The sequence below is a fragment of the Zophobas morio genome, unplaced genomic scaffold, assembly GCF_036711695.1.
Source record: "Zophobas morio isolate AGI-343-1 ecotype UQ-CSIRO unplaced genomic scaffold, CSIRO_AGI_Zmor_V1 ptg000081l, whole genome shotgun sequence".
Taxonomy (NCBI): Eukaryota; Metazoa; Arthropoda; class Insecta; order Coleoptera; family Tenebrionidae; genus Zophobas; species Zophobas morio.
The window spans coordinates 802,757-817,295 of NW_026972186.1; positions in this window are offsets into that span (position 1 = coordinate 802,757).

A 14,539-nucleotide genomic window follows, 5' to 3' on the forward strand; every position below is an offset into this window, starting at 1 on the left:
GAGGTTTGACTCATCCCTGCTGGGCTATATTTGGACGGACCGCACTTATCTATAAATAAGTGCATCCCTGTCGGGGAGACGACGCTGCAGCGATAAGGAGGGACCGAGCAAATAACGTCTTCTGGGGAAACGGGGCTGCTCGCGTTACGTGGTTTAATTTGAAAGGTGCGCTACCGGTGCATCTGCTGGCTTTACCTGCATCTGGGTGGTGGCCTCGAGGGGATGGTTTGGCGAGGGAGAACGTGTTGTGATGAGGTCGGGCTTGTAGGGCATGCGAAGAACAAATTTGGGGTAATCTGGAATTGGAATCAAAGTAATTAATGAGAGGGGACTTTAAGTGGTATTCGAAGTTGGAGTTGAGAGATTCGAGTTCTTGTGCTGATTATTACTAGACGGGTAGTTTTCAGAATAAGATGAGATTTAAGAAACGAAAACTTATTTATACATTTTTTACTTAGGTATAATCTAGAAGAAAAATTAAAGTTTTTCTCCTATTTTTTACCTCAAATTTTTTTCTTTTGATATTCGAGAAACATTGACAATTTTAGTCGTTCACGGATATTTTTTTTTGTATTTTCTGTATTTTATTAAGTCTTCTTAATCGGTCATTTCCTGCGAACAGTTTAAGATCTTCAAAAATATAGATCCACATTCGAGATTCGATCAGTAGTTTCCACCTTAAGCTTTTTTTAATTCTTTCTAAATTAAATTAGGACACCAGAAACCCCCACGAATCTCATATTGTAAAAAAAAGAGACCCATAAGAATTTTTAAACTCTTTCAAACATAAAGTGACTAGTGAATTAATGAACGAAAAACTCTTACCAACTGTTTTTGTTTTTCGTCCATTCCCTTAACTTGTCCTTTAAAAACGATTTGACTTTGAGCATTTTTAAAAATGGCACAAAATAATAGATGATAAACAATTTTTAAAAGACTTCTACTTACGAAAACCCAACACGAACTGATTGATACAGGAAGAGAACTCGAAAAGAAAGTTGTAGGAGGGCTTAGTGTATTTAACACATCAAAGCTCTTCCTAGAAAAGCAAGAGACAACTTATATCGGGGTCTGTAAATGGCTGTTTTCGTTATTTTAAAACCTACCAATGTACTAAAATTTGTTCTTTGATGGTTTACGCAGAAAGATAGATTTGGGTTAATCAAGTACTATCTCCACCCACCCGCTCTTTATTTTCTTAGAGACTATATTATATGCCAAAATTAGTCTTATCTTATCAAGTACTAGTCCCGCCCACCCGCCCCCTATTTTCTTGAAGGGTATATCATCTGCAAAATCAGTGTTATCTTAGTAGGTACTAGCCCCGCCCACCCACCCTCTATTTTTCCAGAGGATATATCATTTGCCAAAATCAGTCTTATCCTAACAAGTACTAGTAACCCCTCCCACCCGCCCTCTTATTTTTTTAAAGAGTATACCATTTGCCAAAATCAGTCTTATTCTAGCAAATACTAGCCCCCCCCCCCACCCGCCTTCTATTTTCTTAAAGAGTATATCACTTGACACAATCAGTTTAATCTTAACAAGTATTAGTCCCGCCCACCCGCCCTTTATTTTCTTAGAGGATATGTCATTTGGCAAAATTAGTCGTATCTCAGGAAGTACTTTGGAGATTCTTTCATTTATTCTTTAAAAAATAGGCATTAGGATTACCAAGATTCTTACAATCTTGATCAAGAGTAAAACACCAGAGGCCCCCGAGATTCTTTCAAACTTATTCAAGATCAGAATACCAGAGATTCCTGAGATTCTTTCAAACTTTGCCAAATCAAAACACTAGAGGCTCCCGAATTTTTTTAAATCGTTTCAAAAACTTAACATAAGGGATCCATAAGAATCTTTTAAACGTTTTCAAAATCAAAACACAGAGTCCCTAAGGTTCTTTCGAATTTATTTAAGATCAAAATACCAAAGGTTTCTGAGGTTCTTTCAAACTTTATCAAAATCAAACTCTTGAAACTCTTTCAAATTCTTTGAAAAATAAAACTGTAGGGTCTTAATTTTTTTTATATTTTTTCAAAATAAACATATTGGGGACTTTCAAGATTTCTTAGAATTGTTTTCAAAAATAAAACACCCCGAATTTCTTACAAACTCCTTCAAGTACTTTTAAAACTAAACACCAAGGGTTTTCCGAGATTCTTTCATATTCTTTTAAAAATAAAAAAATTAAAGACTCACTTTTTTTTTTTTTAATAGAACACCAAACCCCAGCAAGATTCCTTCAAACTCTTGCAAAAATAAAACACCGGGATCATATTCTTAAAAAAGACACTGGAGATTTCAAGATCTTCCAATATCTTTGAAAAAGTACATCAGAAGACTCCGAGATCCTTTGAAACTCTATCAAAAGCAAAACACCAAGATGCCAAGATTCTTTCGAACTTATTCAAGATGAAAATACCAAGAGTTTCTGAGATTCTTTCAAACTTTATCAAAATCAAACTCTTGAAACTCTTTCAAGTACTTTCAAAAATAAAACACCAAGGTGTCTCCAAGATTATTTCAAATTCTCTGAAAAATAAAACTGCAGGACTTCGAAATTTTTGTATATTTTTTAAAATAAAGATAATAGGAACCCTCAAGATTTCTTACAAATTAAAAAAAATAATAATAAAACATCAGGAGCCCCGAATTTCTTTCAAACTCTTTCAGGTACTTTTAAAACTAAACACCAAGGGTTTTCCGAGATTCTTTCATATTGTTTCAAAATAAAGAAACTAAAGATTCTCACTTTTTTACTTCCCGAGCGTAAGCAAAGGAAGTATTGTAATCGAGTCCGTCGGCCGACTCTCTACTTTTACGTTTTCTCGATCTTTCATGACCCCTAGAAGACGAAGAAATAGGTCTCCCATTTCCGTCTGTCTGTCCGTCTGTCCGTCTGTCCGTCTGTCCGTCTGTCCGTCTGTCCGTCCGTCTGTCCGTCTGTCCGTCTGTCCGTCTGTTGTCACGGATTTTTATTAGACAGATAATCTCCGAAAGTACTCGACCGATTGTTGTGAAATTTTGTACTTATATTAAGAATATCATGTAGATGGTAAAACGCTAACCAAAATTTGTCGAATCATCCCCACCACTAAAGCGATGACGTCACTTCAAAATTGTACATAGTAAATGGGTTTTCAATTGTATAAAATAACATAGTCCTACACATGTAGTTTACAACTCTGAATCGACTTTTCACCCGAAACGTCCAGATTTTTGGAAAAAAAATCAAAATTATAAAACAACATTTTGAAATTTAATTTTTAATCTGCTAACCAGAATGCTTTGAAATGTTGCAGATGTTTTAAGGCTATAAAGAGCATCATAAATCTTTAGTCAAAAAATATTTGCTTATCCCCTCCAAAAACTTGATGACGTCAGCTCAAAAGTTTGTGGAATAAATCATATCTAAAATGTACAAAATATGATGAGTCTGTACTTGTGAACTATCACTCCATTAATATTTTTTGGATTTGCATATACAGGGTGACTCAAAAAAATTAATGAATGCGTAAATATATTTTATTGATTTAATCAGGAACTACAAAACCGAATGCTCTGAAATATTGCAGATGTTTTAAGGTCATAAAGAGCATAATAAATGTTTAGTCAAAATATATTTGCTTATCCCCTCCAAAAACTTGATGACGTCAGCTCGAAAGTTTGCCGAATAAATCATATCTAAAATGTACAAAATATGATGAGCCTGTACTTGTCATTTATCACTCCATTCATATTTTTTGGATTTGCATATACAGAGTGACTCAAAAAAATTAATGAATGCGTAAATTTATTTTATTGATTTAATCAGGAACTACAAAACCGAATGCTTTAAAATCTTGCAGATGTTTTAAGGTTATAAAGAGCATAATAGATTTTTAGTCAAAATATATTTGGTTATCTTCTACAAAAAACTGATGACGTCAGCTCAAAAGTTTTCCGAATAAATCGTATCTAAAATGTACAAAATATGATGAGTCTGTACTTGTGATTTATCATTCCATTCATATTTTTGGATTTGCATATGCAGGGTGACTCAAAAAAATTAATGAAGGCGTGAATTTATTTTATCGATTTAATCAGGAATTACAAAACCGAATGCTTTGAAATCTTGGGAATATTTTAAAGTTATTATAAGCATGGTAAACTTTTGTTCAAAATGTATTTGTTCATCCCTCCTAAAAAAATTGATGACGTCACCCTTAAATTTTGCTGAATAAATCCTATCTAAAATGCAAAAAATATGATGAGTTTGTACTTGTGATTTATCATTCCATTCATATTTTTTAGATTTTCTTAAGAGGTGGTTCAAAAAAATTAATGAAGTCAATTTATTTTATTGATTAAATTAAAGGCAACACTTATTATTAGTATTACACCCCAACCAACCCAATTTGGTAGACACAAAGTTTGTTAAAGGAAAAACTCGGTTGAAACATAAGGGTAGCACGCTTATTTACATCGACTTTAACATTACAGACCTGCATTTGTTTTATGCGTTCACTTGATTCCGCGAATGTGAAATAGACATGTTTATAATCAACCAATTGTGAATTTCACCGTCAAGAATTAAAATAAAACCCAATGTTTTATATAATAAGCGGAAGTCGAAGCAATAAAACCGACGGTCGTTTTGTTTACAGTTTCTGTGTTTGGCTCTCACGTATGCTGTTACGCCTGTCATCTTAAATTAACAATGTTTATACATACACGATTTTCAGTTGCCTCTGATACGTAGGTATACGTGAGTAAATTGTTTCGTTATTTTATTGATTATTACAAATCAATATTCAAACGACCCAATTCATTTTCCCGAAAATTTGAGAATATAATAATTTTATTCTTAGTATTACACTACATCTATCCCAACTGATATACGTGTCCTTGCAAAAATGTTGATGACGTCATCGCAATTTTTTTTTAAATTCCCACTACAAAAATGTAATGAGAAAAAAAACACAATAGGCATGCAGTCGTCAAGTTTCCGACAGCGAGGGAAGTACTGTCTAAACTCTTTAGACCAATTTTTTTAATAAAACACCAAGCTCCAGCAAGATTCCTTCAAACTCTTGCAAAAATAAAACACCGGGGTCATATTTTTAAAAAAGACACTGGAGATTTCAAGATCTTCCAATATCTTTGAAAAGGTACATCAGAAGACTCCGAGATCCTTTGAAACTCTATCAAAAGCAAAACACCAAGATGCCAAGATTCTTTCGAACTTATTCAAGATGAAAATACCAAGAGTTTCTGAGATTCTTTCAAACTTTATCAAAATCAAACTCTTGAAACTCTTTCAAGTACTTTCAAAAATAAAACACCAAGGTGTCTCCAAGATTATTTCAAATTCTCTGAAAAATAAAACTGCAGGACTTCGAAATTTTTGTATATTTTTTAAAATAATAATAATGGGAACCCTCAAGATTTCTTACAAATTAAAAAAAATAATAATAAAACATCAGGAGCCCCGAATTTCTTTCAAACTCTTTCAGGTACTTTTAAAACTAAACACCAAGGGTTTTCCGAGATTCTTTCATATTCTTTCAAAATAAAGAAACTAAAGATTCTTACTTTTTTTTTAATAAAACACCAAGCTCCAGCAAGATTCCTTCAAACTCTTGCAAAAACAAAATACTAGGGTTATATTCTTAAAAGGACACTCGAGATTCCAAGATTTTTTAATATCTTTAAAAAAGTGAGTACATCAGAAGGTTCCGAGATCTTTTGAAACACCAACCCCAAGATTCTTTAATTTTTTTTCACAAACAGAACAGTTGTAGACTTTTAAGACGAATTTTTACTTGGTGTAGAACCGTACGGCCAAGAAAAAAGTTGTCAAGTAACCACTGAGAAAACTGGAAATCTTGTAAAAAAAAATAGAAACTCTCTAAGACAAGTTTAAGACAGTTAAATAAAACGAAACAAAAGTGCGAGAAGAAATTTAAAACATTATATTGAACAAATAAAAAATATATAGCGAGCTTTTGCGAAAGAAATTTCAAGAAATCTATAAAGTTAATTTATTGGTTTTATTTAATTTAGTGTAAAAATTTGTTTACAACAATTTTTTGTTAAACGTAATCTCAAAAAAAAATTGAATAAAGGAAGAAGAAAAGAATTATAGAACATTCGATATTTAGATAAAATAACATTCTGAATCTTGAAAAATAACCTCAGCCTTGATAAAAAATATTTTGGAGAAGATCAAAACGAGAAAGAAATTATGTAAAATTATTTATATTGAAATTTCTCCGTCTGATACGAGGTCATCAATTTTTGCTAAAATAAATATCAAAAAACACTAAACATAACATTATAATGTTCCTAGAACTTTAGATAACTTAGATTTGCAGTTTCTGAGATAACTGATAAAATAATTGACTGTTCTGAGACGTGCTGTCTAAGCAATCGTGAAAAAAAAAGCATTATAAAATAGATGCTAAACGACGTCATCAACTTTTAGGGGGCAAGTAAAAATTTAATTGAACACATTTATGAAAATTTTAAAGTAGTTATACTAAGATTTCCGAAAATTCGGCTTTATTTTTGTATCGGTGATTATGACTGATCGTTTTATTTGCTTTTAGGAAATTATTGCTCGTCCTTGACTCGCGACTTTTCTTAAAAACAAAACCTGACAATCTAGGAGAATCCACCGGAAGTCAAAATCACCTAAATTTCCAGAATTTGATGAATTGCAATTGCGGAATGACTTGAATGTCATTACTGCAGGCGATAAGTGAGGATGATTTCCAGAAATGCACACACCTGAGAAATTTAGATTTTCGTATCCAATCTAAATAAAAACAGTGAAATTAAAACGTGAAGAAACAAAAAAAGCTTCAAAACTTGTACCACCATTAAGTATGCAAAAAATAATTTTCTATGCTGACGTCACTAGTTGGTTGGAGGGAGTGACAAAATAAATTCTAGTGTCAGTCGTCAAGACAACAAAACAAAGTGAGTATCGTATTCGAAGTATTTGCAGTTCGTGAGGGCGTCGGCGGCGGCAAGCCCGGCCCTGCACACCTCGGCGCACACCTGCGGGTGGCTTACCGGATCGGCTTTGAGCAAAACTGAGGTCTTGCCGAGGGCCACGCGTCAATCGATTAGCTCCTACACAGCTGGCTCACATGTGCCCCAGCGGCCCCCGCCGCCCCCCTCGATCGCATTCCTGTTGACACATGACTGGAACTAGACCAAGAACTGACCAAATCTGATAAACACAACGGCTACAGGTTCGATATACGGCATACGTCTTCGGTCGTCAACCCCTTAGGAGTGTCCTGCACGAGGGAATCCTTCCAAGGACCAACGCAGATTTGCGCGCCGTTGCGCAACACCAAGAGAAATCGGAGGATTCTTCGCACCAAAACAGTAAACAAGAAATCGTCCGCAGCAGCGTCACATTTAAATGAGCCTCCTACACCCATCATTATGAAACTAACGAAATCGGACCAAAGACAATGGGACATAAAATATTAGATTTATTCATTATGCCGGTGGATTGGGTCCGGAGACGTTCGACCCCTGTCAAGGTGTGCGTGTTCCTTGAGGACTAACTTCCAAATATTGCACAATGGTCTTGACGTTATTTCCATTCAGCCGGAATTACCTGCAGGGAGACCCGAGGCATGTGCCGAAACGACAGATGCGTGATATATGGTACATATGTCTCGGAATCCCTTCCTCGTGGAGGGAACAAACAACCATCCTCTTGATTGAGCTAAAATTCCAGAGCCATTAACGCCTCTAAAAATACTCGCAATTTTGAAAAATACTGTCACCGTTCAGGCAACAACTTGTCGCAATCAGTCCATACGCGCTATCCCTTCGTCCATGTTCGCTCAAAGCCTGCCCTTCTTCCCTTGATCCAGGCCGGCAGCTGGGACAGGTGATGCGTATTTAGACGGACCTGCACACATAATGCACGCGGTTATGTCAAAAAGGGCATGTGCGAGCTCGTAACGGACTTTTCGATGGGACACCTTCCCTTTGATTGTTGCAGACTCCAGGTTTAATTTGCCCTTGTACCTGTGATGCTATCGCAAAAGTCCGTTGGGAATTCGCACCGGATCGGAAGTGCGAAAGCTGGCTTTTGCCATTCCGAACAAAGAAAGCTCTCAGAAATCCGGAAATAACCCGCGATTCGCGACTCGGGGTGCACACGTGCCTGCACTTCCGGCAGTCGTTGGTGTAAAGTTGCAATAAAAATAGGTTTTTTTTATTTTTAATTTTATTTATTTTTTATAATGGTTTTATGATGTATGAATGTGAAGCTTCAATTTCAGTTTCTGCTGTCTTTTTAAATCAGATTTTTAAGTAAGTTCAAAAATCACAAGTTAGGTTTTAAAATTATCCACAACCGCTATCAAATAGGTTAGTAATTCAGATACAGAATTTAGCAATTAAAAAACAATCATAACAATTTTTCGGATGTTTTTTTATAAATCGATACTAATTTTACCTGTTACCATTGGTTGTTTTTTTATTGTTGTTTGTTTTTGAGTACTTATGTCACCATTATTTGCTTAAATAGTGACACCTCTTGGGACCCTTGGTGTCTCTTTTTACAAAAAATTAAAAACATTTTCTTCAGTGGTGTTTGTGTCCTTTAATTTTGGAAGACTTTTAAAAATCGGGAGAACCCGTTATTTTTTTTATTTTTTGCCTTTTAATATCTTTTGTTTACAAAAGTTTCAGAACTTGTTTAAAAAAAAAGAAAATATTTTAATTTTGAAAGGATATAAAGAAATTTTGGCTTTTTCGTATCCATTTTGGGAAAAATTTTTGGGAAATCTAGTGCTTTAATTTTGAAAAATTTGAAGAAATATTGGAGGTCTTTCGTGCTCATTTTTCGAAAAAAACTTTGGTGCTCTTGGTGTTTTTTTAAGGTTAAACGAATTTTCAGGCCCTGATAATTTATTTTTGAAAAAATTTTGGGGTTTCCATGTGTTTTGTTTATGAAAAAAAAACGGAAGATTCTTAGGTACCTGTGATGTTTTAATTTTGAACGAATCTGGCGGGTTTTTCGTGATAACTTTTGAAAAAATTCTTGGGTGTTGTTGGTGTTTTTTTAAAAGTTTAGAAAATCCTCGGACCCCTAGTGTTTTATTTTTGAAAGAATTTGAAAGAATCTTGAAATACCCCATGTTAAGCGTTTGAAACAAAACTGAAATGCTTCTGGTGTTTTTTTTTTTTAATTTTAAAAGAAGCCTATAAACCCTGGTGTTTTAATTTTGAAGGAATCTGGCGGGATTTTCGTGTTAATTTTTGAAAACATTCTTAGGGGCTCCTGGTGCTTTTTCATGAGTTTAGAAAATCCTGGGACACCTGGTGTTTTTTAAATTTTGAAAGAATTTGAAGGGTTCTTGGGGTCCTTCATGTTCATTTTTGGGAAAAATCTTTAATGCTCTCTTTTTTATCTTTTTTGAAAAAGATTAAAGGAATCTTTGGTCTGTTGGTGTTTTATTTTTAAAAGAATTTGAAAGAATCTTGAAATCCCCCATGTTAAGCGTTTGAAACAGATTTGAAATGCCTCTGGAGTTCTTTTTTAAAAGTTTAAAACCCTGGTGTTCTAATTTTGAAGGAATCTAGCGGGATTTTCGTGTTAATTTTCGAAAAAATCCCTAGGTGCTCTTGGTACTTTTTCAGGAGTTTATAAAATTCTGGGACATCTGGTGTTTAAATTTTGAAAGAATTTGAAGGATTCCTGGGGTTCATTCATGTTCATTTTTGGTAAAAATCTTGAATGCTCTCTTCTTTATCTTTTTTGAAATAGATTAAAGGAATCTTTGGTCCGGTGGTTTTTATTTTTGAAAGAATTTGAAAGAATCTTAAAATGTCCCATGTTAAGGGTTTAGAACAAATCTGAAATGCTTCTGGTGTTCTTTTCTAAAAGTTTAAAAGAATCATAGAAGCCCTGGTGTTTTCATTTTGAAGGAATCAGGCGGGATTTTCGTGTTAATTTTTGAAATATTTCTTAAGTGCTGTTGGTGCTTTTTTACGAGTTTATAAAATCCTGAGCCCCTGGTGTTTTAATTTTGAAAGAATTTGAAAGATTCTGGGGGTCCTTCATGTTCATTTGTGGGAAAAATCTTGGATGCTACCTTTTTACCTTTTTTGAAAAGATTAAAGGAATCTTTGCTCCGCTCGTGTTTTATTTTTGAAAGAATTTGAAATAATTTTTGAGATCTCCGACGTTAAGTGTTTGAAACAAATCCGAAATGTTTCTGGTGTTCGTTTTTAAAGTTTAAAGGAATCCTAGCAACCCTGGTGTTTTAATTGTGAAGGAATCTGGTGGGTTTTTCGTGTTAATTTTTGAAAAAATCTTACGTGCTCTTCGTGTTTTTTTAAGAGTTTAAATAATCCTGAGACCTCTGGTCTTTTTATTTTGAAAAAAACTAAAGAAACCTCAGAGGTACTTCGTGTTCATTTTTCGAATAAATCGTTGGTGACCTTGGTGTTTTTTTTTACGGTTAAATGATTTTTGTGGCCACAGGTGTTTTATTTTTAAAATAATTCAAAAGAATCTAGGAATATTTCATGTAAGTTTTTTAAAAAAATCTAAAGCACCCTGGTGTTTTTTGAAGATTTAGATTTTAAAAGAATCTTGAAACCTTGTGTTTTAATTTTGAAAGAATTTTAAGAAATCTGTGGGGGTCCTTCATGTTGATGTTTGTTAAAAGTATGCTCTTGGCGTTTTTTAAGAGTTTCAAAAAGCATGGGGACCTTTGGTGTTTTCACTTTGAAAAAAATTGAAGAAACTCGAAGATAATTCGTGTTCATTTTTCAAAAAAATCTTAGGTGCCCTTTGGTTAAACGATTCTTGAGGCCACTAGTAATTTAATTTTGAAAGAATCTTGGGGTTTCTAGTGTTTTGTTGATGAAAAACTTGGAAGGATCTTGGTGTTCTATTTTTGAAAGAATTTGCAGGAATCATTGAGTCCCCAAGTGTTTTATGAATGGAAAATTTGTAAAAATCTGAGAACTATAGGTGTCTTAATTTTGAAAGAAGAAAAAATTTTGAATGCTCCTGGTTGAATCTTTTTCTTGTTTGAACAAGGTTACAAGAATCTTTGGGCCATTGTTGTTTTATTTTTGAAAGAATCTTGGGTATTTGGTGTGTTGAAGGATTTGGTACCTCTAGTGTTTTAATTTTGAAAGAATTTGAAGGATCCTTGGAGCTCCTTCGTGTTCATTTTTGGGAAAAATCTTAGATGCTTTCTCTTGTTTTTTTTTATTTTTTGAAAAAGATTAAAGGAATCTTTGGTTCGCTGGTGTTTTATTTTTTAAGGAGTTTGAAGGAATCTTTGGGTCCCCAAGTGTTTTATGAATGGAAAATTTGAAAGAATCTGGGGACTGACTCTATGTGTCTGAATTTTGAAAGAATTTGAAGGAATTTTGGAGGTTCTTTGTGTTAGAAAAAATTTTGAGTGCTCTTTGGTGAATCTTTTTTCTTTTTTGAACAAGGTTACAAAAATCAATCATTGTTGTTTAATTTTTGTAAGAATCTTGAGTATTTGGTGTGTTGAAGGATTTGATACTCTTGTTTTTTATTTAGCTGTGTTTAGTGGTATCTGCAACACTTCTCGCCCGATGAAAGTCGGCCCCTCGTCTCCCTGAACTTTCCATCCACCTCTCAAACAATGTCTAATTAATCCGCCCAACTTTCTCGATTAGCCATTCGCAAATAATAAAATGTCAATTTTTTGCTCGCATGCAAGCGTGATCCGGCCGTGTCCGCAATTAGTAGACAATTAGACTTAATAAAAGTGCTCTAGGATGATGGATGATCGAGATGATAGAAAGATAAAGCGGCAGTTGATGTCTTGTTGGTTTTTTCCCCGTGGTCATGTTGGTTGCGGTTTAGTTGATTGTGTTAGTTGCGGCTAATGTGTGGCCGCTTTAAATTAGACCTCGTCGACCAGCCATGAAGTGGAACGGTATTGTTTTCCACGTCTGCTCGTTCCACCGACTTCTAAATAGCTAAACTATTGTTTTATTATCGAAATTTATTGTATTAAACGATACATTGTGTTTCGATTAATGGCTTTCAATTTCGTATTAAATATTTATAAGCGTGGGTTTCGGTTATGTATTATATAATTGTGTTGATGGCTGACGCATACATTAGTCCTGTGGCGTGTCCGTTGTCCTTGCTTGCTCAAAATTTACACGAGGGGCAGACACCTCATCAAGTCATCACACAACTCAATCATCAATACTGATCAAGGATCCGTAATTGCTCCCTCATTATTCCTCTAATTTATCAATGATTTGTATTCTTCATATTTTAGTCACAAACTGCAGTTAAATTATGTGAATGCCAAATTCACAAATTACAATAACAATAATTCACGAACTTAATGAATATTAACAAGAAGAGATAATATTTTTTTTTCAGTAGTCGCGCCTAATATCTTCCTGGAAACCCATCTGATAACCTGTTTTCTTCCGATAAGCCTTTCCCTCCTCCTGCATCATTTTCATATACCTGCTCCCATCTCGAAATCGGCACGAAAAATCCCGCTATCGCTACACTTTGCAAAATATTTGCGTTTCGCTCCGATTATGTGCAATTCTCACACATACCTTTATTTGCCCAAACATCCGATTACAGTCCTACCATCGCAAACAAGCACCATCGCGCCCCGACTCCGCTAATTAATTAGAAACCCATCGTGGTAACAATGGGCGATCGTATCGCCCGTCCATGTGCCATAATTTACGGTTATAATTGCACTCCGGTAAACTAATACCAGCGATACATCTGGATCGCCACGGGCTCGACCCATTACGCACCGATCACAAAAAATCGTAATTTACACACCGGTTCACATTTTCATCCAATAATTTCTCACGGCGGAGACAATCAGCCGCAAAATATTTAGATTTATTAATTTCACAGTGCGAGATTAAACCCTCGACGCGGCGAAAGCAAAAAACGGAATTATGCGGGTCTTTGTCCTTTGATTCGATGCAGATCATGGACTGTGGGATTAAAATGTTTTAATGGTGGTCGTTAAAAGGGGTGCAAAGATTTGCATCACAAGGGAGGAAAGCGCCCGCTGAGGTACATACCGCTACAAGGAAGATTGGGCTGTAAATCAGAGGAAAGCGGCGATCTTACGGGTATTAGCGAAAAAAATTGAAGCAGGCACCCTGATGCCTACCTGCCAACGTTACTCGATGAAATTGTTCCAGATGGTTTTTTTTTTGCGAGCGTGAAAAAGTTGCTATCTTTCTGAATGTTTGTCGTCTATTTTAACAATTTTTTTTATTTCCAATTAATTGCGAAGATTCGTTCTTACAAGTGTTTTCAAAAATTAAAACACTAGGAAGATATTTTTGTACTCATTAAAAAAGGGTTTCTCAGGATTCCTGCAAAATACCACGGGCTTACTTTGATTTTCAAAAACAAATATTTTATATGCTGTCAAAAAAACATTAGGGACCCCCAGACTCTAAAAGACTTTTTCAAAAATAAAATATGACAAAGTTTTAATTTCTTAAGAAAACGCTCTCGTGAATTTTTCAAACTCTTTCAAAAACAGAACATTAAACTCTACGAGATTTTTAAAAATCCTTTGAAAAAAATATACTAGAGGTTCCTAAGATTCTTTTAACTTCTTTGAGAAAAAAACACACCAGGGACTGAGATTCTTTTAAACTAGTTCAGGAAAAAAATTCTAGAGGGCCCCATGATTTTCTTAAACTACTTAAAAAATAAAACACCAAAAATTGACAATTGAAATTCTCTCAAATTCTTTAAAAAAAAAGGGACCGGCAAGATTATATTGATTTTGTACTCTTTCAAAAAAGCCAATAGGCTTCTCTAAAATTCTTTCAGATTTTTTCTTTTCTAAAATGACACACCATAGATCTCTGAGGTTCTTTAAAACCTTTTCAAAAACAAAACACTAAGGCATTCGAGATTCTTTAAAAAATCTTTAAAAAGAAATACACTAGAGATCTCCAAGATTTTTGTAACTTTTTTAGAAAAAAATACCAGGGACCCCTGAGATTCTTTCAAACTCGTTTGGAAATACTGCAGGGGACCCAATGATTCTTTTAAACTCTTTCAAGAATAAAACATCATGAGCATTCTACACTGTCTCGTACTTTTGAAAAAAACACACTAAGGTTTCTCAAGATTCTTCAAACTCATTGGAAAAAAATACCAGAGGCCTCCGAGATCCTTACAAACATTTTCAAAAATAAAACACCAGGAACCTCAGATACTTTTTCGTACTCTTAAAAAGAGGTACTAGGGTTCCCTAAGATTCTTTCAAACATTTCTAAAATAAAATACTAAGGCATTCGAGATTCTTTCAAATTCTTTAAAAAGAAATACACGAAAGATCCCCAAGATTTTTGTAACTACTTTAGAAAAAAACACCAGAGACCCCCGAGATTCTTTCAAACTCGTTTAGAAATTCTCCAGGGGACCCCATGATTCTTTTAAACTCTTTCAAAAATCAAACATCACGAGCCTCCCATACTCTTTCGTAGTCTTGAAATATATACACTA